Consider the following 25,882-nt stretch of genomic DNA (forward strand, 5'->3'; position numbering starts at 1 on the left):
ATCATATGTGTGGAGTGTGGCATGCTATGGGTGTGAAACATGGACTCTTGGGGCAGAGGAAGACCAGAAGCTAAATTCTTTTGAAATGTGGTGCTATGGACGCATGCTCAAAATAAAATGTATCGACAAGGTCACAAACGAAGTGATTCTGGAAAGAGCAGGTGAGAAGAGAAGCTTCTGGAGAGTGCAATTTACAGGCCATCTATTAAGACATAAAGGACTCCTGAACACAATCATAAAGGGATATGTCGAAGGAAAAAGACCACGAGGAAGACCACGGCTGAGGTACATGGATCAAATCGTGAAAGATGGGGGATGTAACACCTATAAAGAAATGAAGAGAAAAGGTGAAAGACGCACAGAATGGAGACAATCTGCCTTTGTAGCTGTTGCAAACCTATCCTTGGATTGACCACTACAGAAGAAAAAGTCAAGTGTAACCTTTACCCACATTAACTCGCAATTTCACTACAAAGTAAAGTAGTGCTCACAGCAATAAACACTCCACCACCGATTAACTGATTTATTCTATCCTTTCTGAACACGTCCTTTGTAAGAATTTCAGCTGATCTTATTTCTTGATTTATCCAGCTTTCCGTACGCACTATGGGTTGAGCTGAAAGTGAAGTATTTACCACGTTCATTCATTTATAAAATAATCACACAAGGTGTTTTATATTTGGGAATTCGTTAAATAATCTGGTTTAAAACAATCATCAGAGCTTCAAAAATCTAACGGGACTGCTAATAACATCGGTAAGCAGGGAGTAGGTCAACTGCTAAAGGTGGTGTGTTTGCGTCAGCAGACGACACGCTACGTACCGCTCCGGATGGGACAGGTTATCGGAGTGACCGTCGCTCTTGTTTGAACGCCGGGTATCTGGCTACAGCTATCTGGGGCCGGAGGCGAGGTCCTCCGGCCGCATCCGGTTCCCCCTGGCCAGCCCCCCGTCCTGCGGGATGGGGGAGCTTTTTTCTCCACGCGCGCTCAGCAGCCTGGCCACGTGGAGTGCTGGCGCGTGGGCCGCGACCTACGCGAGCCTCACAGACGGTTTATCCATGCACACGTGCCACAGGACCGGCGCTCTCACGGTCAGCCTTTCTTCCAAAGGGAAATTAACTGTAAGCAGTACTGGACTGAAAACGAGATTATATGCGTTCCATTGTGGAGTATTTTTAAAGCACTGGAAATGCACTGCCGTAAAAAATTACATCCTCAGGGTGACAGTTCATCACAGGAGTGCATGATAACAAATTCAGACCAAATGAGAAACACGTCGCTCAGCAATATCAGAAATTGAGTCCGCCCTGATGCAAAACACATTGTTATTCGTTTATTTCTTTATTTTCCCAAACTAGTTTCGGTGACAAATATTACCATCATCGGTGGTTTTTTAATCTTATTTATTATATGTTACAGCATGTTTTTGAGAATTATTGTCGCTGTTTGCGACATATTTTCTGTGCGCTTTTTTTTTGTGTTGCGAGACGTGTATCGCCACATGTTTACTTGTTTAACTAATATGTCTTTCCCCATCCCGTTGATATGTAGTTCGCATTTCATGCGTCCAACTTTTTTTTTCTTTTTTTTGTAATTTATGCAGTAAATATTAAGTTCTTCTCTTACTGTTTTCTATTTGCAGTAGAGATAGTATGATTGTGGTTCGATGAACCCTCTGCCAAGCACTTAAATGTGAATTGCAGAGTAATCATGTAGATGTAGATGTATTTGATATCTGAGGCAACGTACTTTAACTTTCATAAAAAATTTCATTTTGGCTGACTCTGTTCTTCTTTTGTCTTTCTTGGTTAATATTTAACATACGCTCCACAATGTTACACTAGACGTAGCAATTACAACGTAAACTTTTAGCTTGTGACCTTCCTAGCATTATCACAGAGTGTCCTGTGAGTTGCGTACGTACCTTTTATAACTTATTTAATTTATTGGTGATGTTATTTTCATACACAACTTATTTAGCAACATAATACCTAAAAAGTTCACCGCTTGTGGTCTCGCGGTAGTGTTCTCGCTTCACGAGCACAGGGTCCCCGGTTCGATTCCCGATGGAGTGAGGGATTTTGACCTGCCCTGAGATGACTGGGTGTTGTTGTTGTGTCGTCGTCGTCATCATCATCATTCATTCCCATTACGGTCGGAGGAAGGCAACGGCAAACCACCTCCATTAAGACCTTTCCTAGTACGGAGGTGCGCGTCTCCCGCATCATTCCCGTACGCTCTGTCAAGGAGCATGGGACTTAGTTTCATTTCCAGTACCTAAAAACGTGATACCCATTCTGTTGTTTGTTCACTCAGTGCTATTTTGGAGCATAGTGAAAATTTCCCTTTGAAAGGCATTATTTTTTTTCTGAAATTTTTAATGAGATCTCTTATTCACTATAAGACTATTTGCGTCGCATTCAGATAGTTCTTGGAATTATCTGAATGCGACGCAAATCGGTAGATGTGATAAACATGCAGACAAACAATTTCAGAAAAAAGTGGATGATTTATTCAATAGAAAGAGCTCCACAAACTGAGCAAGTCAATAACGCGTTGGTTGATGGATGATTTACTCAAGGTAACGAGCTTCACAAATTGAGCAAGTCAGTAACGCATTAGTGGACCTTTGACACTTACACAACCAGTTATTCAGCTTGGCATTGATTGATAGAGTTGTTGGATGTCCTACAGGGGCAGATTGTGCCAAATTCTGTCCAACTGGCGCGTTAGATCGTCAAAATCCCAAGCTAGTGCGAGGGCCCTGCCCATGATGCTCCAAGCCTTCTCAATGGCAGAGAGATCTGGCGACCTTGTTGGCCATGGTAGGGTTTGGCAATAACGATGACAAGCAGTAGAAACTCTCGCCGTCGTACAGTTGTGCTGTAAGCGTACCGTAGATGACAACCAAAGGGGTCCTGCTATGAAATCAAATGGCACCCCATACCATCACTCTTTGGCTGTTGGGCCATATGGTGTGTGGACACTCAGGTTGGTATCCCGCTGCTTTCCGGGATTCTCCAGATCGTCTTTGCTGCTGGCCGGGACTCAGGTTCGAAGGGGAACTCATAAGACAGTTCAACTCCAGTCAATGGGATTCCAGACCGAAGATGCGTCTGGAGATACCCTTGGCAGTGGTGATATACCAGCATGACTGTTGCCCGTCATAAGGACCAACAACTGGGAGTGACGATCTGGGTTGCCATTTCTTTTCAAAACAGGACCCCTTTGGTTGTCATCTGTCATCTTTGATTGTCATCAAAGGCATCCTTGTACCACAATGTTGCTGACAAAGATTACGTGCTGCATATTGTTAACAAAGATGGTCTAAAAACTTTCGTTGGTATACCCTAGCAACGTGCGATGTAGGCTGCAAAACACTTGTGCAACTAGGGTTCTGTCATAGTATGGGAGCTATTCATATGAACTAAGGTTAGTAATCATCTGGCTCATTTAATTTTGTTTATGTTGTTCTTTCTTATGTTAATTTAATTAAGTTTCAATATAGTCACATTGTACCTTTATAGCATATTTGCCTACCATGTTTCAATGCATTTCTGTAACGTTTTCATATGTAATTTACCGTTTCACCCATTCAGATTGTTTCCTGCTGAATGTTGCAGTATTATGTTTCCAGCTTCCACCACTGAGCACAGTGTAGATAAGCTTTCCCAATGGATGACTCCTGAAATTTTGTTGTACGACACAAAACTGTGGATTATGTGATGAAATTTTTTCTGTTCACAGATCTGAAGATGTACAAATATATAATACTGAAATGCATCAAGATAGTTCCTGACTACCGTCTCATCTTTTACTAGGTGATTTAATATAATTGAGGGTGTAATCAAGGCCTCTTGAGTAATGCTCATTATGTCATGTTTTTAAAATTTTATTAATAGATACTGGAGCGATGTTTATAGCAGTGGTAACGTCTTGATTGTCAAAATATTCATTTTAATTTAATATTGGATTCTTACTGCACATTTACTTCGGCTACTTGAATTTCCATAAGGCTAGATAGACTGTGGTCCAGTTTGGTGACGTGGCCAGTAATGTTACAGGACAGGCTTAGCAGACCAGAGAATGACACCAGATTGCCTGATGCACTCGCCCAGGTCCTGCCCGCTTTTGTTGAAGTATCCTGGGGCTGTCTATTCGTAGTGACTGGCTCTTGGACCATGGGGTGGGATCGCTGAAGCGTCGGCATGATATGGTATTCTGGCTACTCATCAGTCACAGCATGAGCCCTGAGTGTTTCACTTAAGCCGCCCATTCACAGGTCAGTGAGTCAGCAACACCCTCTCCCTCCCCTAGCCTCCTTCCCGCTCCCTGTTGAGCAGGCCACCGACCCATCTGACTGTGTGTGGGCACAGTGCGACTCTATGATGGACCTTACCTGCGACCAGTCGAGTGACAGCTTTCTCTGTATCTAAACAGATGTGAAAAGGGCGGAGTGTGGGGTGCCAAGCGGCAGCTGGAGCTAGCAGGTAGCCGTAGCATGGTGAAGCCAACAAATCCAGACCACAGACGCGACCACTACTAAATCGCCCTCACGAAGGAGAACATTTTGGGGCCACCCACTCAGCAGGGATGATTCACGGACGAGTCGGCCTGTGAATGGGTGACTTTAGGACTGCTGTCTGCATTTTTGCTACCCTACCTGGGCACAGTGCGAGTAGCTATCAGACGTATAACAAGCCAGACAAAATTACACAGTACAAACTGCCAGTAAACGTTTTAGTCACCCCATGGGAATGTAGGTGTTTGATGTTTCCCAAGGTGTCCTGCCATCACCAAATCTGGACAGTTTACTTGAGACCAAGAGAAACCGAAACTTTAGCAGTGATTAGCTGGCAATATTAAAATGTTTTCTGGTGGGAGAGCAAAGCAATGGCCTTCTGTTCATTGGCGGTGTTGTAACACTATAGAGGAGTGGGACTTCAACAAGAAATTGTTCACATTATTTAACTCAAATGGAGGAATTTAATTTAACTCAATTGGAGGAAATGCAGCTTAACTTTTAGGAAAAGAGAGGCTAGCTAGTCTTTGAGGTGAGCTGGAAAGAAGGTTTGTCCCGGATTCTGAATCTGATCGGCATTCTTCTCGGGCAAGGATCCTGTTTCTACCTCTTCAGCGTGGACTTGGATTTTGACTGGTAAGAGTACGCTGTCCCATCCACAATGCTTGGAGTGCTTGCTTCATTCATTAGGCGTATTTGACTTATGATTTCAGGGAATGAAACACAAGCTCAGTTCAATATTCGTTGGCTTTGGCTCAGTACAGTTATCCATTTTCTTTCCACATGAATTGCGTTTGCAGTAAAGCTTACGGCAACCATCAGTCTTATTAAGGAATCACACATTAAATGTGACTAATATTTTTGTGTACTGTTCACCAGTCTATACTGCCAGCTCATTACAGTACATATTTACTTGTTGAATCTTATTTCTGGCATAATTTCGTGTTTCTTATGGGTGTGGCATAAATTTGTGGGAGAGGAAATTGGGAATCTACTTGCCTATTATGTTATTTATTTATCAGTCTTTTTGTAATTAATTCTGATTCGTAACTCCTTTAATTTCATAGAAGTTCGATGATTCTAGTTCACCTTTTGTTTAATAATGACGTGCACACAGGCATGCAATGACTCGATGAGACTACCCGATAAATTATTTCAGTTTCCACTATGTACAGTCATTAGAATCACATTTGAGTCAGTGGAAGGGAAAAATCACTCAGACTGATTCCAATTTCTATGTTTTCGACGACCAGGGCCGCATTTAGTTTACGACCTCCTCCATAAATAGCAGACCCTGTCTTAAGAGTTTAATTCCCTTACAATATGAAGTATTTTAGTTTTTACCGTGAGCTTTAATAAACCGGAATCAATTCGAGACATTCTGCACAGATAAGTGCCTAAAACAGCTAGTAACATTTTCTCCTTTTTTCTGGTAATTCGAGCGACGGTAAAAATCTGGAACATTGATTACCCTACTCTTGTCACAAAGTCCAAATATCTGTAAGAGCACTTGGTCAACTGCAATGTACACACTTCTGAAGTAGTCACTGATCTAAAATATTTACTTCATTCTAGTGATGTAGAGACTGATTAATTGGTAAATAGTGTTTTTCGCGCGCTAAGCGAACTGAGCTAATAAGAATCAACTGTGACAGATAGTTTTAGTGTACTGAATAAGTTAGCTTCAAATGTGATATGGAGTTAATATAACTCATTACAAAAACTGACAACAGTTACTGAATAGAGGCTCCCTGGTTCATCAGTGCTTTGAGTCCCGCACGATCTTAAACCAAGCCTGATAACCCTCATTGCTGCGCCGAATACTGGGCTTTCTAGGTTCGATCCCATAACACTGTGGACTTCGCGATCATCCAGATGGGAACAGCAGTCCAGCTTTCGTTATTAATACGATTAGCAGGGTCTCTTCTGCACCATAACACAGCTATATCCCATCAGATTTTAACTGGATTGAAAAATCGAAAAGTTAATATGGTGGGTTTAATGCTTCAAATATTCTACATAGTCTTCTCCCACCGGAGTACAACGCACAGAACATTCATGTGAAAGTGTCAGAAAAGTTTACTTTGGGACTTTGTTCAACTCGAGCGTCAAATTGGCTTGAATGTAGATTATGTTATCGAAGTGTTGACGCATCATGTGAATTTCTGCACTTTGTCGTCTTGTGGCAGGTTCGTATTGACAACACCGAGTCTCATTGTCCGTGACGAATTTTTCCACAAAAGAATTGATCAAGTTTTGTATTTCAGTGAAGTTGCGGCAGTGTCTATGGTGTGTTGCTCTACGATATGTGACACAACAATGCTGACACACTACGACCGAACGTCCACTACTTAACATGTGAAACAGTTGTGAAACTGACTTATCATATGCGCACCTGTTGTTTACAGTTTTTAATTCACGCTGCCACCATAGTTGCTGCGCTGACGTCACTTATACCCCAGGAATAAAATCAGTCTCGGAACTTTTTGCACGGACGACATATGTTAGTCTTCAGCCAAAATCTTTCACGACAGTTGTGCATTCTAAGTGGATGTTTATTTATTCTTCTGAAAGTACAAGGACAGACATTCCATCAAACTCGCTGTGTCGGAGACTAACCGAAATCTGGACAAATGAAAATGGCTACGTATGAAGCAATATAAACCGCTGTTCTTCGGCAACAGTCCAGAGGGGAACACTCGAGACACCTCGCAGGAAACAGCGTCAGCCGTACATCGTGTAAGGTTGTATGGAGGTCAGAACAACTGTGTGAGTTGTAAATAACTTTAGTTTAATGTTGCAATTTTATCACAGAAATACACGCCATTACACAGTTTACAGTATGACAATGTTATGACTATTGTCAAACGAAAGCATCTCGTCCTCGGGAAGTGAAATAATCCTAAACACAACAATGGCAATTTTTAACTAGAGCTTTCTCTACAAAATTATTCTTACGACTGCATCACGATGTTGACCAGTACTACGATATATCATCCAATACCAGATCAAAGTTCGGTACTATTTAGAGTGACAATCAAGTCTACTGAGGATGGTTAGTTTTGTGACAAGTTGAGCAAAAGATTACCCAAGGCCGCTCGAGTTTACAGTGGACACAAGCTGGGGAACCAACAAGTTTACGCCTCTGCGTGCAGTATTCACCTTAGCTGCGATGAGCTGTCGTCTGCATGGCTGCTCTCGTCCTTTGAAATTCCTATGAAAACTAGTTAAGCCTCTGCTGATTTTTTCCAGCAGAAACTCTCCCTACGTTTTTCGTTATGCGAGAAAACACGCGCTCATCCCTAGTCTTGGAATATGGCGATATGCATGCGCATGGCTCGAGCAGCGTGCATATTAAAATGCCCCCTCAGTCCTCGCAAGGACAATTAAGTAACTGGCTGGTTCGCTTCTCCACAGTGGGAGTTCAACGACGCTTCAGCTCATATCTAGCTGAATGTAAGCCGCAGTGAACGCAGTGGTCACTCAAATTTCTCCTCTGCGTCGTACAGACAGTTATGCATCCTGTCCTGCACTTGACGTCAGTTCAGAGAAGAGTCCACGAAAATTTCGCTCTTGCCTTTTTCGTAGCCGAACTCTCTCCCCACCTGGGTTCTTTCGTTCTCCACGTCACGGCTTTTTTCGACCAATAGGAGCATTCCTCTTACTTTGTGGAAACTCTCTGCCAACCGCGAGGGCCATACCATCGAACTGCGTCTAAATTTCGGCACTTTACTCCTTCCTAGTTCGTTTCCGCCAATCGGACGTTTTGTGCCCGCTCCAGACGCCTAAAAGTTACATGCATCCATCACACGTGTACCATTCACTGTTCACGTGATCAACTGCGTCACTGGTTTCGTTCGTATCCATGTGGAATTCCGAAATGCAGTTTTCTAAAAGTTTCTTTCTGTCCTACTTCCGGTGGCCCATTACTTGCGGTCACTGACTCCCGCCGTGGGACACTCCCTAAGAGCTTTTCATGGTGCCTCTGCTGGTGCGGCCTCTGAGTCTGCCCACACTGGCTTCCACAAACAACGTTTCCTCTCGCTGCTTGTTTCACCTTCTGCTCATTAACATGCATTATATAGGAGCAGTGTGTTAATACCGTCGATTGAACGTCATCCCTTTTGTATAACATACAAGCCGATCGAAAACTGTTTGTTTTCCTTTAACGTACAACAGCTTACTGATGAACCTAATTTCATTGTGAACGGGGAGGTAAATAAACAGAATCACGCATATTTGTAAGACGTCGAACCTTGCTGGATGGATCCATCGAAGGTACGTAGTTTGTGCACCGAAAGTGCTAGTTTGGTGTGGAATATGAAGTTCTCATAGTGTTACTTTTGTCCTCATTACCGGGGATGATAGCAACACAGCTAGGTTACGAAAGTAACATAATAAGTTAAGCCACATTTTATTACCTAAAGGACTCATACAGTAACTTAAAGCACATTACCATTACAAAACATTAATTAAACATCAATAAACTTCAATTCTTATTCGTTTACAATTATTATATTAATTGAAATAGTAATTAATAGCACTGGACGAATTCAGTGATTATGAGTAAATGTTCAGTGAGTCAGTAAAAGAGAAAAGTAATACATATCTTAGCCCTATTCAGATTCACAATTGTGGTACACGTAAATATCCCCCCTTTGGTACAAGCACAACATGAGACCAACCCTTACATTCCCAACACTGAATCCACTTCTCTTAGGGACTACTGTGGCGGAAAGGCTCGACACATACAAGGCAGTAGCTATCATTGTCTTCCGTAGATGATTCTTCAGGTTTTTTCTGCTTTCGCACTCTTGGCAGGCTCCTTTTTAAATTTAGCTCCTTTTCCGCTTTTTTCGCCTGGGGACAGGCAATTAGCTCTTCTTCTATAGCCAGTTTTTCTGGAGTGTCTGTCAAAACTGCAGACTTTCACCTTTTTCTTCCTTTTCTTGTTTCTTGCCTTGGACCTGCTTTTGGTAACGCACGAACACCTTCGTGTGAAAAGGCTGCGCGAACTGAAGAAGATGATAGTAAACCACTAGGCCCGGCATCACAGTCTGTGACATTTAAAAGTGTTTTCTCGCATATTGGTACTGGATCAGGATTAGATGTCCTCCCAGCTTCAGATGGGTCACTAGAAATCGCTATTGATTCTGCTAAGGACATAGTTTGCTTTCCATAATTGGAAGCTTGTGCTGGCGATCAGTGACAGAAGATGGTGCAAAATCGATTTCACTGAACGCATTCCTATTACATGGTACTATGCCTGTGCAGTGAAACCCTGCTGCAATGTTTTTGGGAGTTAGAGCAAGTGGAAGTGCTTCCCTTACAATTGAAGGGATGTCATAAATTGACATGGTCTTTCCCGGATGATTCTTGATCCAGTTGTCAGCAAAAGCATTCACCATCTTTTAAATTGACCATAAACTCAACGGTCTAGAGGATACATCCTGTGTGTACAGTGCGGTGGGAATTACAGCATAACAATCCCCTTGCAAAGGTCCCGAGTTCGATTCTCGGTCCGACACACAGTTTTAATATGCCAGAAAGTTTCATATCAGCGCACACTCCGCTGCAGAGTGAAAATCTCATTCTGGAAACATCGCCTAGGCTGTGGCTATGCCATGTATTCGCAATATCCTTCCTTTCAGGAGTGCTAGTTCTGCAAGGTTCGCAGGAGAGCTTCTGTGAAGTTTGGAAGATAGGAGACGAGGTACTAGCAGAAGTAAAGCTGTGAGGACGGGGCGTGAGTCGTGCTTGGGTAGCTCAGTTGGTAGAGCTCTTGCCCGCGAAAGGCAAAGGTCCCGAGTTCGAGTCTCGGTCCAGCTCACAGTTTTAATCTGCCAGGAAGTTTCATATCAGCGCACACTCCGCTGCAGAGTGAAAATCTCATTCTGGAAACATCCCCTAGGCTGTGGTTAAGCCATGTATCCGCAATATCCTTTCTTTCAGGAGTGCTAGTTCTGCAAGGTTCGCAGGAGAGCTTCTGTGAAGTTTGGAAGGTAGGAGACGAGGTACTGGCAGAAGTAAAGCTGTGAGGACGGGGCGTGAGTCGTGCGTGGGTAGCTCAGTTGGTAGAGCTCTTGCCCGCGAAAGGCAAAGGTCCCGAGTTCGAGTCTCGGTCCAGCTCACAGTTTTAATCTGCCAGGAAGTTTCATATCAGCGCACACTCCACTGCAGAGTGAAAATCTCATTCTAAAAATTATTCCTCTTGCATTCAGTCACTCGCGTTTCCTGCTTCAAAGCAACCAATAGGACTGTATCGAATAAAATGGTCATTGCAATGGGATTGCAAAGAGAGGAGGTGTACTGTTTCCCTGAGCGTTGATGGCAATAGCAACAGTGACAAGGGTGCCTGTTTCAGCCGAAGTGATAGCTCCTACCTGCTTTATTCCCCATTTAGCAACAGTCCTATTTGGTTTCTGACCAGTGGTGACACCTGTCTCGTCTATATTCCAGACGTCCATGGGCCCTAGCTTATATCTCTCCATGACGCTAGCCAGGATGTTGAAAAAGGCATTCACATTTGTTGGATTAAAGCTCGTTGCTCGGGCAAGACTTGTGGGTTGAGGCGACCGAATAGACAACTGGGGATTCCTCTTCATGAATGCTGAAAACCAGTCTGGACCAGTAGTTTGATTGTCCACCCAAGTTGATGGAATTGGTATATTGTTTGTCGATGTCAGTTCGTGAGCTAGTTTCAAAAATGGTTCAAATGGCTCTGAGCACTATGGGACTTAACATCTATGGTCATCAGTCCCCTAGAACTTAGAACTACTTAAACCTAACTAACCTAAGGACAGCACACAACACCCAGCCATCACGAGGCAGAGAAAATCCCTGACCCCGCCGGGAATCGAACCCGGGAACCCGGGCGTGGGAAGCGAGAACGCTACCGCACGACCACGAGATGCGGGCTGAGCTAGTTTACGGATATCCTTAGGGCAAAGTCTGTAAAATATCTCCGACGCTTGAATCACATATTCAGTTATAATTTTTTCTTGTTCATCAGAAAACGCTCGTTTTACACTTCTATCTCCAACATGAGGCATTGGTGTGCTGCTATCATACATTTCTCCTTCTTTTTAATGTACCGATGCAATGTCACATGGCATACATTGTGTCTCTTTGCACTTTACACTTCTATATCCAACATGAGGCATTGGTGTGCTGCTATCATACGTTTCTCTTTCTTTTTAATGTACCGACGCAATGTCACATGGCATACATTGTGTCTCTTTGCTGCTGCACTAACACTTATAATATAATTTCCAACATCATCTGCCGCATTTTGATATACAGTAGTAGGAGTTAGGCCTCTTGTAGGCGTCCTAACCCGTGTTCGTGGCATAGCTCCCTGTAACGAAATAACTAAGGAAATAACGAGTCTATTCAGTAATAACGAGTTTGTTCAGTAAGACACTGCTACTCCTAACAGTATCATACATAATTTACTGTTCGCCAACGAAAAAAAAGAAAAAAAAACAGGGAACCTGCAGCTAATAATACGTTTTCAGTAACGGGGACGAAAGAAGCACTATTACTTTCGTCCCCAGCAGTAATGTTTCTTTTGTCCCCGAGCACGCTTTTCTGTTTAATTGCTGTTTTAGACACAATCTATACAAGTAATGAAAAAGTTGATAATGGTGGCATAAAACTGAAAGTTTCACATAGTTAAATTATTACAGTAGACTTACGTTTGCAGCGTAATGCCACTGTTATCACAAAACTAAGAAAATTGAGGAAACTTACGTGAGACACTGAAAAAACGTTTTACTGCGCCACACTCAACAGAGACTCTCCAATACCGGCCAACAATTGATAGGCAGTTGGGAAACATGAAGGGAATACATTGTTTGAATCACGTGATTTTTGGAGCTACATGCGGAGGTAGGGAAGGGATGTTACTTTCATACCCTGTCACTTTTGTCCCCGGTCTCCCCAACTTTATCATCGAAATTCAACGGATTTTCTTTCTTAGTACTGATGTGGAGCAACTCACACTTATTGTTCAGGGTCAACTGGCATTCATTTTTCGTATCATGTATCTTGCCTGAATCATTTTGTAATTCTTTTAGATCTTGTGATGACTCTGTTAGCTGTAAACGACAGAATCATCTGCAGACATTCTAAGAGCGTTGCTCAGACTCTCTCCTAAATAAGTATGTGTAGATTAAGAGCAGCAGAGGCCCTGTAACATTTCCATACGGTACCCCAGATATATCTTCGGTTTCACAAGACACCTTCCTCTCAGTCTCTACGAAAGGTGACGTTTATGGCACGAAACTAAGAATCCAGCCGCACAGGTGAGGCGATACTCTTTAGACAATCAATCTGATCAGAAACCGTTTGTGAGGAGCTGTCTCAAAAGCCGTCTGGAAATCTAAAAATGCGGAATCGACTTGTTTATCCCCTGTCGATAGCAACTGGAACTTCTTGTGAATAAAGAGCCATTTGTGTTTCATATGAACGATCTTTTCTGAATCAGTGCTGGCTGCTGTGTGTCAATACATCGTTTTTCTTCGCGGTCCACAGGATTTGCATTCGGGAGGTCGTCGGTTCAAACGCGCGTCGGACCATCCAGACTTAGATTTCCCGTGTTTCCATAAATCGCTCCCGGCAATGTCGATTTCCTTCCCCATCCCTGACACAATCCAAGGTTGTGCTCCGTCTCTAATTACCTCGATGTCGACGGGACATGTAACCCAATATTCCTTCCTTTTCTTCGAGGAATTTCATAATTTTCGAACACAATGTATGTCCCAATGTCCGTGACATGGATTCGGCGGATTACCTCTATTTCCGTTCTTGTGTATTGGTAACTCATAAAACTTTCCTTTCTTTACGAACGGATGTTTCGCCGAGCGAGCAGCTGTACATGATTGCTTAATGTGGAGCTGTTACATCAGCATATTCCTAAATAAACCTAACTGGTATACAATATGGACCATAAAACATCCCTTTATTAAGGAACGTAAGTTGCTTCGCTACACCGAAGGTTTCTATTTGTAAGTTACTCATCTTGCAAACTGTTCTTGATTCGTATTCTGGATTATTTACTTTGTCTTATTTCGCAACGTGTCTAGTAATTCCGCTTTGGTGGCATTGTTGTCGGTACCACTAGCATTGCAAACGTGCAGTGAAGGTATTGATTGCGTCTTTCAGCTGGTATACTTTGAGAAGATAGCCTCTGATACAATTTGGGACGAAGTTTTAATGCATACCACCGACTTTAAACTTGTATTTTCGCCAATATTTCGCTGTTAGACTGATGTCACTACCAACTAAATCGTATGAGTCGGATACCTATATGAAATGAGTCTCAAATTTTCCTTGAATCTTTCAGAAATCATATCATTTGTGTCGGGGAGGAGTAAAAAGAACAAAATCAACTAATTATTAATTTACTTTGATTGTCAAGTGTAACTTCTGCACATGCTGACAACACTAGGCACCGATAACATTCCTTCGGCAATTCTAAAACTGCCGGCAGAAGTAGAAACCAAACAATTATTCAAATTAACGAATACAACCAATGGGGCTGGAGACATTGGATACTCGGAAGAACATCATTCCCACAAGTGTGATGACATCAAAATCAAATAAATGCGATAATTACCGCATAATAGGCTTAACAGATCATATATCCCAGTTGGTAACAGGAATAATACACAGAAGAACGAAAAATAAAACTGAGGGTCTGTTCGCTGACGATTAATTTGTCTCTAAGAATGGTACCGGGAAGGTAATCCTCACGTTCTGCTTTATGAGAGGAATGAGACGTGAGAACAATCAGAAAACCTTCATTGAATTTGTCGACTTAGAAAAAGTGTTCGATAACACAAAACTTGGAAGTTGTTTAAAATTATCAGACAAATAAGTATAAGCTATAGGTAAAGACAATTAATCGAATAATATACAGAGTTTACAACTACCAAGAGGTTGGTTCAAATGGCTCTGAGCACTATGGGACTCAACTGCTGAGGTCATTAGTCCCCTAGAACTTAGAACTAGTTAAACCTAACTAACCTAAGGACATCACAAACATCCATGCCCGAGGCAGGATTCGAACCTGCGACCGTAGCGGTCTCGCGGTTCCAGACTGCATCGCCTTTAACCGCACGGCCACTTCGGCCGGCTCTACCAAGAGGGAAAAATAAGATTGGAGAACCAAGAGTAAAGCCTTTGGATTAAAAAGAATATAAGACAAGCATGCATTCTTGTCCACTAATGTTCTACCTGTGCATCGAAGGAGCGGTGATGGAAAGTCAACTGGCTCTGAGCACTATGGGACTTAACTTCTGAGGTCATCTGTCCCCTAGAACTTAGAATTACTTAAACCTAACCTAAAGGACATCACACACATCCATGCCCGAGGCAGGATTCGAACCTGCGGTCGCAGCGGTCACGCGGTTCCAGACTGTAGCGCCTAGAACCACTCGGCCACTTCGGCCGACAAGGTGATGGAAATAAAAGGAAGTCCGGAATGGAACTAAAATACATGGTGAAAATATATCAATAGTAACAAGAGTCGCTGATGACATTGCTATACTCGGTGAAAATGAGGAAGAATTACAGGACCTGTTGAACAGCACGAAACGTCCATTGACCACAGATAATGAGCTCTGAGTAAAGCAGAGACAGGTCAAAGTCTTGAGGAGGGGCAGAAATGCGATTAGCTATAAACATGGCATCGTAATTGGCAACCTTATGTCGTCCATGTCGAACAGTTGTAAGGAACTGCGACTGTTTATGAAAATAAAAATTCAAATAAAACAATTATATGCCTCAGTCACTCGTTTTATTCCATCCCACGATGTGTTTCGAGAGTTTACACTCTCATCGTCAGGTGGAACAATGACGTCATGTTGCAGTTTTACTAGCTGGAGCAAAATGAAACAACAACAAACAACGGGGTGCATCCAGCTAGCAAAAATGTAACATAATATCATTGTTCAGCCTCAAGATGGGAGTATAAATTCTTGAAATGCGTCGAGGGATGAAATAAAAAGAGTGACCGACGCAGAAAACTGTTTATTTGAACTGCGCCGGCCGGGGTGGCCGAGCGGTTCTAGGTGCTACAGTCTGGAAGCGCGCGACCGCTATGGTCGCAGTTTCGAATCCTGCCTCGGGCATGGGTGTGTGTGATGTCCTTAGGTTAGTTAGGGTTAAGTAGTTCTAAATTCTAGGGGACTGATGACCTCAGAAGTTAAGTCCCAATTATTTGAACTTTTATTGTAACTGAGGATCATGTAGTCAATGAAATGAAGTATTTAAATATTTATGTTACTTTGGAAAATGAAGTAAAATGTGAAGACCGACGAATCAAGGAGAATGCAGGAAGCAGATAAGAAAAGGCAAAAAGGGCATACCGCAATAAATAAATAATAAAAATAAAAATAACATTAGTACTAAACAAAAAAAACAAAGGAGTAGTAATTAAGCTTAATCTAAGGAAAAAAAATTGACAATTTAAGTCTGGAACGCAGAAATGTGTGGAAGCTACTTACTTAGTGAAGCATCAACTGTGGGGAAGGCAGCAAAGTAGGTAATTGAAACGTTAGGATGTGCTACCACAGAAACAGCTGAAAAAGTGTGGACTGTGTAATGCATCGCCACCAGGTGTGACGCCAGGAGCTGAGGACGAGGGCATAACTACGTAGCAGCTGGTGCGTGTGATTTTCTCACGCTATATACAGACGGCTTCTCAGCCGCCCATGATGCCGCTCACCGCGGGGCACCGCTATGTGGCAGCGGATTCCTGCAGACACTTGGATGAGGCGATGGCCTTTCCGGTACAAACAGGCGGTGTTCTTGTTGTTGCGGCTGCTCTCCTGAGCCTTTCTCGGAACTCACGCAGTGACGGCGTTGGAAGCGTTCGGCTCGCTACAGAAGAGTTGCCCCGCATAAAGTATGTCGGGCGGCAGGAGGCAGTCTGATAAATCACGTGCGCCTGCAGACATTTTGACGACGCGCAGATCTTCCCTTAACAAACAGGCTTGTCTCTGTGTGGCTGCTTTCACGACGACTCGGGATGCAGCCAAACGCTCGTACGGTGCGCTGTTGAGATTGCAACCACTGCTGGGAACTGCCACAACAAAGGACGCGTGGGAACAAATACGAGCATTTTTGGAACCACATTCAAATGGTACTGTCAGTCCTCTTTCACAAGATTTGTCACGCGGCATTTCCAAACACTCTTCTACTGCTGTATGGAACCGTCGGTGGGAGAGCAGGAAAATGTGTTCACTTATTATAAATGGTTGAAATGGCTCTGAGCACTATGGGACTTAACTTCTGAGGTCATCAGTCCCCTAGAACTTAGAACTACTTAAACCTAACTAACCAAGGACATAAAACACATACATGCCCGAGGCAGGATTCGAACCTGCGACCGTAGCGGTCGATTGGTTCCAGCGCCTAGAACCGCTCGGCCACTCCGGCCGGCTTACTTATCATACAATATGATCTTTTCGATCCACATTCCTTTCTTTCTGGCTGATTGTATGAATGTAACAGTCTATTTCGAAAGTTCTACGAGGCGACAGAGATTTAATGTGTGTATTTGTGAGTTGTAACGACCTTACAGTGTCCTATCAGTTGTGGGTTAACAGCAAATGCAGGATGACTCAAAGATGTACGTTCGCTTCTAAGGCTGATGAACTGAAGCATTTAATAGAAAGTAACGGTTTGACCCTCCCCACCACTTGCCGACGAGAGCGACCCCTGAATTTTGCGAATGGTCAGAAATTGTTTGCTAGAGACTCATGAGTTTAACACGGTCAAACCTTTACAGCTTACTGCTGCGCTAATGTTAGTGTTAGTCGTAGAAAAGGGGAATTTTGGTAAAATTCAGTAAAGGCGCAGTTGGGCGATGAAGCATGGTGCCACTGGCAGTGTGTAGTAATAGTCGGCAGCCAGGCGGAGTAAACAGGGTCCGGAGCTGCGACGGCGTTATTGCACGCACGATGTGTTTGGTGTGAAGCAACAGCGAGGCAGGTAACTGCAGCGTTGCTTAAAGTTATTACAGTGTATGATGCGGGGACACTAGGAAGGAGCCAGGAGGGCTGACGTATGGGAATTTACCCCTGCCGTAGTTTCTGTCTCTGATACTACATCAGAAGCGAGGGGAAAAGCAGTATAAATAGACGGGCAGTTTTAGCTAGAGAAGTATGTGCCAGGTCAGACGAGAGTCAGATCGGACCTGTGCTGGTCTACGCTTGTAGGGGCCAGTCTGGCAGCGATGTTGTAAATATTCAGTGTAACCTGACCCTTATTTCTATGTACTTGTTCGGGCTTGCTGCGGGAGGCGCAACAAAGCTGAAACAGTGTTGGAGACGGCGGCGGGTGTTGCCATCTGGCAAGCACCACTAGCGGCAAGTTGGGAAACAGCATCCAGGAGGGCGCGGATTCGAGTCCGGGCGTGTCCTGGGAGCGGTGGTGGCCCGAGGGCCACGGGTGACCAGCACAACCACCTTCGTCCCACGGTCGGAGAGAGCAGGCCTAACGGGGCAGAGAGAGGCGGGGACCAGGAACTGTAACAGTCTCCGAAATCGCAGGCAATGCTCAGAGTGTGGTGACCGGGCGAGCGCGGCTGACTTCCATCGTCGGGCGACCTTGACTGCAACAGCGGTGTCAGCAGTCCAGGAGTGCCGAGACAGCTGGACTCACGGAACAGCACGCGGGCGGCACACCAACATTACACTTCTGTAAACTATGTGAATAAAGAAACGCTTCCGAATACCACTGTATCCCTCTGCACTGCCCCTTGGCACTATTGAACTTGCTCAGCCTGCTGACGAGAAGCGGCATGGTGGGTCCCGGTTTCAGCTCAGCCGTCTGGAGTCCCGGGGTCGAACATCGATGCCCCTGCAACATTACCGATTTGGAGTTAGACGTTGATTTGATTCATTTCATCATGTAGCAGGTTTCAGTCGGTTTCGTTCTGAGCTACAGTTCAGTAGCTTATGTTGCAGTCATATGTTTGGTTATATTTATTCAACTTTTACTTGTAAAATGTGGTTTAATGAGCGAATCTTTGTCCCTGATGAAATGTATCCACGTGTGCCCTTAGATCAATGAGTTTAGTATTCATGCATTGGTTCATTCTAAAATTAAATACGTATTAGTTCATGAAACTTTTCTCGGATTTCATGCAATTTTAATATGTTAAATAATACTTCTTTCTTCGTCCTTTGTCAGTATCATACCATATGACACCATAATCAGTTGAAAGCCATTCTCGTGTGCTTAACTGGAAATACTGTCGCCTTGAGCGACCGGATTTAGTCGTTTTGCACCCTCTCTTTGGGGACATTTTATTCGAGTTAAGCGATTTCCTTTCGATGTCGAACACAGCCACGGTTATGAAACCACGCCACACATCTTTTAACTTTCATAGTATATTTCCGTAGAAAAAGTTTCGTAGCAAATGTGTTTTAAAAAAAATGGTTCAAATGGCTCTGAGCACTATGGGACTCAACTGCTGAGGTCATTAGTCCCCTAGAACTTAGAACTAGTTAAACCTAACTAACCTAAGGACATCACACACATCCATGCCCGAGGCAGGATTCGAACCTGCGACCGTAGCGGTCTCGCGGTTCCAGACTGCAGCGCCAGAACCGCGCGGCCACTTCGGCCGGCTAAATGTGTTTTAAAATATCTCGTCAATATTCATAGTATATTTCCATAAAAAAAGTTTCCAATTCGTGCTGTTGTTGCAACGTATATCTCTGGAATGTTGGGTGAGCTTCGCCGAAGGCTGCAAGCTGAAAGACTGTAGCAAGCTAGCGAGGTCAAACAGCCTCCAGCTGTGGTTCAACCACCACAGCAGCCATCTAAGTACATATTTTGGTAATATATTTTCGTTATTTCCTGAAATCTGTTTGCATCTCGTAGTACACTCGTATTTTCAATAAAAAAGTTTCGTAGCAGGTATGCTTAAAAAAGTCGCCGAATTTCAAATTTCGTAGTATATTTTTGTTACAAAAGTTTCCAGTTCCTGTTGTTATCGTTACAGTATACATGCTCACACCGATCTACCGGCAGCTGCAGGTTGTTGGCGTGCAGGCCAATGAGTTTAGCAGCATCCAGTGGGAATCCACCAGCACAGCTATCATGTAAGTACACTCCTGGAAATGGAAAAAAGAACACATTGACACCGGTGTGTCAGACCCACCATACTTGCTCCGGACACTGCGAGAGGGCTGTACAAGCAATGATCACACGCACGGCACAGCGGACACACCAGGAACCGCGGTGTTGGCCGTCGAATGGCGCTAGCTGCGCAGCATTTGTGCACCGCCGCCGTCAGTGTCAGCCAGTTTGCCGTGGCATACGGAGCTCCATCGCAGCCTTTAACACTGGTAGCATGCCGCGACAGCGTGGACGTGAACCGTATGTGCAGTTGACGGACTTTGAGCGAGGGCGTATAGTGGGCATGCGGGAGGCCGGGTGGACGTACCGCCGAATTGCTCAACACGTGGGGCGTGAGGTCTCCACAGTACATCGATGTTGTCGCCAGTGGTCGGCGGAAGGTGCACGTGCCCGTCGACTTGCGACCGGACCGCAGCGACGCACGGATGCACGCCAAGACCGTAGGATCCTACGCAGTGCCGTAGGGGACCGCACCGCCACTTCCCAGCAAATTAGGGACACTGTTGCTCCTGGGGTATCGGCGAGGACCATTCGCAACCGTCTCCATCAAGCTGGGCTACGGTCCCGCACACCGTTAGGCCGTCTTCCGCTCACGCCCCAACATCGTGCAGCCCGCCTCCAGTGGTGTCGCGACAGGCGTGAATGAAGGGACGAATGGAGACGTGTCGTCTTCAGCGATGAGAGTCGCTTCTGCCTTGGTGCCAGTGATGGTCGTATGCGTGTTTGGCGCCGTGCAGGTGAGCGCCACAATCAGGACTGCATACGACCGAGGCACACAGGGCCAACACCCGGCATCATGGTGTGGGGAGCGATCTCCTACACTGGCCGTACACCACTGGTGATCGTCGAGGGGACACTGAATAGTGCACGGTACATCCAAACCGTCATCGAACCCATCGTTCTACCATTCCTAGACCGGCAAGGGAACTTGCTGTTCCAACAGGACAATGCACGTCCGCATGTATCCCGTGCCACCCAACGTGCTCTAGAAGGTGTAAGTCAACTACCCTGGCCAGCAAGATCTCCGGATCTGTCCCCCATTGAGCATGTTTGGGACTGGATGAAGTGTCGTCTCACGCGGTCTGCACGTCCAGCACGAACGCTGGTCCAACTGAGGCGCCAGGTGGAAATGGCATGGCAAGCCGTTCCACAGGACTACATCCAGCATCTCTACGATCGTCTCCATGGGAGAATAGCAGCCTGCATTGCTGCGAAAGGTGGATATACACTGTACTAGTGCCGACATTGTGCATGCTCTGTTGCCTGTGTCTATGTGCCTGTGGTTCTGTCAGTGTGATCATGTGATGTATCTGACCCCAGGAATGTGTCAATAAAGTTTCCCCTTCCTGGGACAATTAATTCACGGTGTTCTTATTTCAATTTCCAGGAGTGTACATATCCTAGCAAAAAATTTTGCGACATTGGTGTTTTGCATTTTTGTGTCTTTGCTGCATGTGTGTGTGTGTATATGTTCTTGCTTCTGTAGGTGATTTTGAGGAGATTGAGGGGTGCTACACCACCCCCACTAAACTTATCGCTTATGCGTATCATTACATTTTGTTCATAGTGCTGTATAGGTTTTTAAATCTATACGTTAATGTTTTAGGCGATATCAGTGAGCTGGAGCGGTGGTTCCATGCCGTTCCAGATGAAGAGAAGCTGCAGTGAAGCGAGGAAATGGAGCGGGAGGAGACGTATCATCATTTTGAGACGGAGATGTCACCGCAGGCAGGGGACGATAAAATTAATTTATTTTTTGTTGTACATATAATTAGTGTTCTTTCATTCTTTGCAACAGCAGCAGTCGCAGGCTACTTTATAAAATATGTTCTTATTTCTCGCTATTCTTTCTCTGCAAATGCCTGGTCAACACTGTGCGCCTTCTTTCCGCAAAGCCAGCAGTACACCGTGGGTGCCAGTTCAGGGGAAGACAGCATCAAAATGCAGTCCTGTGCGGCATCTCTTGTAGCTGCATGAGCCACCACCGTCTCAGCTGCCTCCGCCGCCCCCGCCACTGGCGTCCCTGCCGCCTCCCCTCACCTCAGCACAACTCTGGCGACCATGGATCTTCACCCCTCCAGCCGTCATATTGTAAGTAGGATGCTTAGGTCTTGCTTGGAGTCTGCACCAGCAACTTGACCTGTTGTTGTTGTTGTGGCCTTCAGTCCTGAGATTGGTTTGATGAATCTCTCCATGCTACTCTATCCTGTGAAAGCTTCTTCATCTCCCAGTACCTACTGCAGCCTACATCCTTCTGAATCTGCTTACTGTACTCATCTCTTGGTCTCTCTCTACGATTTTTACCCTCCACGCTGCCCTCCAGTACTAAATTGGTGATCCCTTGATGCCTCAGAACATGTACTACCAACTGATCCCTTCTTCTAGTCAAGTTGTGCCACAAAATCCTCTCCTCCCCAATTCTATTCAATACCTCCTCATTAGTTATGTGATCTACCAATCTAATCATCAGCATTCTTCTGTAGCACCACATTTCGAAAGCATCTATTATCTTCTTGTCCAAACTATTTATCGTCCACGTTTCACTTCCATACATGGCTACACTCCATACAAATACTTTCAGAAACGACTTCCTGATACTTAAGTCTATACTCGATGTTAACAAATTTCTCTTCTTCAGAAACGCTTTCCTTGCCATTGCCAGTCTACATTTTATATCCTCTCTACTTCGACCATCATCAGTTATTTTGCTCCCCAAATAGCAAAACTCCTTTACTTCTTTAAGTGTCTCATTTCCTAATCTAATTCCCTCTGCCTCATCCGACTTAATTCGACTACATTCCATTATCCTCGTTTTGCTTTTGTTGATGTCCATCTTGTATCCTCCTTTCAAGACACTGTCCATTACGTTCAACTGCATTCTAAGTCCTCTGCTGTCTCTGACAGGATTACAATGTCATCGGCGAACCTCAAAGTTTTTATTTCTTCTCCATGGATTTTAATACCTACTCCGAATTTTTCTTTTGTTTCCTTTACTACTTGCTCAATATACAGATTGAATAACTTCGGGGAGAGGCTACAACCCTGTCTCACTCCCTTCCCAACCACTGCTTCCCTTTCATATCCCTCGACTCTTATAACTGCCATCTGCTTTCTGTACAAATTGTAAATAGCGTATCGCTCCCTGTATTTTACTCCTGCCACCTTCAGAATTTGAAAGAGAGTATCCCAGTCAACATTGACAAAAGCTTTCTCTAAGTCTACAAATGCTAGAAACGTAGGTTTGTCTTTCCTTAATCTATCTTCTAAGATGAGTCGTAGGGTCAGTATTGCCTCACGTGTTCCAATATTTCTACGTAATCCAAACTGATCTTCCCCGAGGTCGACTTCTACCAGTATTTCCATTTGTCTGTAAAGAATTCGTGTTAGCATTTTGGAGCTGTGGCTTATTAAACTGATAATTCTGTAATTTTCACATCTGTCAACGCCTGATTTCTTTGGGATTGGAATTATTATATTCTTCTTGAAGTCTGAGGGTATTTCGCCTGTCTCATACATCTTGCTCACTAGATGGTAGAGTTTTGTTAGGCCTGGCTCTCCCAAGGGTGTCAGTAGTTCTAATGGAATGTTGTCTACTCCCGGAGCCTTGTTTCGACTTAGGTCTTTCAGTGCTCTGGCAAACTCTTCACGCAGTATGATATCTCCCATTTTATCTTCATCTACATCCACTTCCGTTTCCATAATATTGTCCTCAAGTACATCGCCCTTGTATTGACCCTCTATATACTCCTTCCACCTTTCTGCTTTCCCTTCTTTGTTTAGAACTGGGTTTCCATCTGAGCTCTTGATATTCGTACAACTTGACCTAGGACACACAAATCGGTATGCTACTTTTATACTCGGGCCGCTGAAACATGTCACTTCAAGGTCAAGAGTTGGTAATATAACTCACAAACAAGTGAGGGACGCGAGGCGCCGCACCTCCTGAACCAATAACAGCACCGAACTAAAGCCGGTTCTGCCGTCGACGCTACCACGTTGCCGGCTTCCGTGTAAACATAGTGCGCGACCGCCTGCTGTTGTGTTGTGTTTTTGTTTGTTAAACAATGTCACCAAAACGATGTCGTACACCAAGCGACAATCCGTTGCCTCGTGGAGTGCCATTAAATAGTCAGGCTTTGGAACTGCTTCGGAGTACGCGGGAGTTTTACGAGCAAGAAAAAGAATTTGTTTCTGGTGGTCATGCGTCGATTACTGCAGATAAAGTTTTAAAGCGTACCTCGAAAACTCTAGGACTCAGTAAAAGAACAGTTAAAAGGAACGCAGAGCTACTTCAAGACTTACAAGATAGTTAAGTAAACCATGTGGATGAAAGCCCCTGTGGGAGAAGTTTTCAAGTACTCGAGGAAAGGAAAAAAGCAGCCTCGTCCTGTTTCAGATATTCTTTCCAATCCGATCAGTTCGTCGGAACACATACGGATACTATAAAAGGAAAGATAATGATGATGATGATGATCATGATGATGATGACGATGACGAAGACAGCGGTTTTGGCGCCAGTTCCAATGATAGTGAAGGAGAGCTGGATAGAACTGCGCCACTGACATCGAAAATTGGTGAGTGAAAATGTATACAGAATTAATTCTTTCTCTCTGCAGTCGGGTAGGCTGTGCATGTTTTGTTTTATTTCTTTCTATGAGTGTGGATAGCATGTTTTTTTGGTATGCTTAGGTTAACATGTTTACATTATTATAAGACGTCTTACGTGCAGCTATTACGGTAACAATTTGGAACAACTTTTCATAGATATTGTCATTATCTTCGGGTGCTTTTTTTTCTGGTTTCACATACTATCAAACGCTTAGTCTCCGTCGACGTTCTCTCCATTGTTAGAAAAACGTACTTTGTTGCACTTAACGTATAAACGTTGATTGTAGCTTACATTTACAAAACGTATTTCGGAGCTGTGGGTGTGTGCGGTGGCAACTTCGCAACCACAGTATAACTAACCACACGCTAGCTGTCAAGTGACATGTTTCACTGGCCCAGGTATAGTACCTTGGGGGCATTCAGACTTACAATATGAGAGAATTTAAGGGTCGCCAGCAGCCTAAGCCGAGTCTTAAGAGAACCGACCGGACTGGAAAATTTTTATAAAAAAGGATTTATAATTGTTTCCCCCATTTTTTTGATCACTTAATTAAATTGTTCTGGTGATTTTCCCCTTCTCTTTTATTACTGCCCTTACGCAATGACCCGTCAAAAGATATAAAAATGAACAGAGCTTTCATATTGATTTTACAGTTGAAATCGGGTATTAACCTAAAGATCATGAAATAATACGCAGGACTGCTGGTATACAACTTACCACTAGTTTATTAAATTGGCAGTGCTCAATAATGGAGGGAATCAGTTACAGTATATACAAAAACAGTTGGTTGGTACTGGAACAAAATAACTTGCTTCTCCTTAATGAGAAGATGGTAACATTTGTGATATTCAACGGAAGGGAAAGGCCGTACACTCAGTTACTCAGTTCAGACTCAGAAGATGGCAGCCGTATAAATGAAATCGATAGGGAATAATCTGGTCCGGCTGAAGGCCTCCATCAATTCCACACCCACGTGGTTCCGACACAATAGATTTGTTACATCAGATTTCCGCACTTGCATGAAAACTTCGAGAATTCAGAAATAATGTCATAACATGCAATTACTTAAGGTCACAACGAAAGAAACTTATTATACACTAGGGTTGAGCAAGTGGCTGTTCAAGTAACGACAACCGTTACAATCGCTCAAAGGGCACGACGATCAGTTTAGAAAACAAGGGCGTAAAAAATTTAAAAACGCACACGCATGAAGAAAGAATCACCCTTACTTTCACACGAAGTATGGGCAAGTTATTCTAACTTAAACATGATGGAAAGCTTATGTGGTGGGTGAACTGCACCACCTTGTTCCACTGGAACAAATCCAAGTCTGATCAATGCAATAATTGCACATAAGTTTCAGCTATTACAGCGGCCTTGCACAAAGGTGCTGGGAGACCCATAGCGTTTCTGTAGTGGACTGACAAGGCAGCCAGTCCACAGAGACGGGTAGCCGAAAGGGCACACGTACACACACACCGACTGGCGCGAAGTCTGGAACAGGATACGTGATGAATGTGATAAAGAAAAGAACGTAGCTACTAGAACACTTAACTTTTATATCGTCCTTTGGTATACAGCATTCTTGATGATA

Source organism: Schistocerca nitens, chromosome 4, assembly GCF_023898315.1.
Source record: "Schistocerca nitens isolate TAMUIC-IGC-003100 chromosome 4, iqSchNite1.1, whole genome shotgun sequence".
NCBI classification, from domain to species: Eukaryota; Metazoa; Arthropoda; class Insecta; order Orthoptera; family Acrididae; genus Schistocerca; species Schistocerca nitens.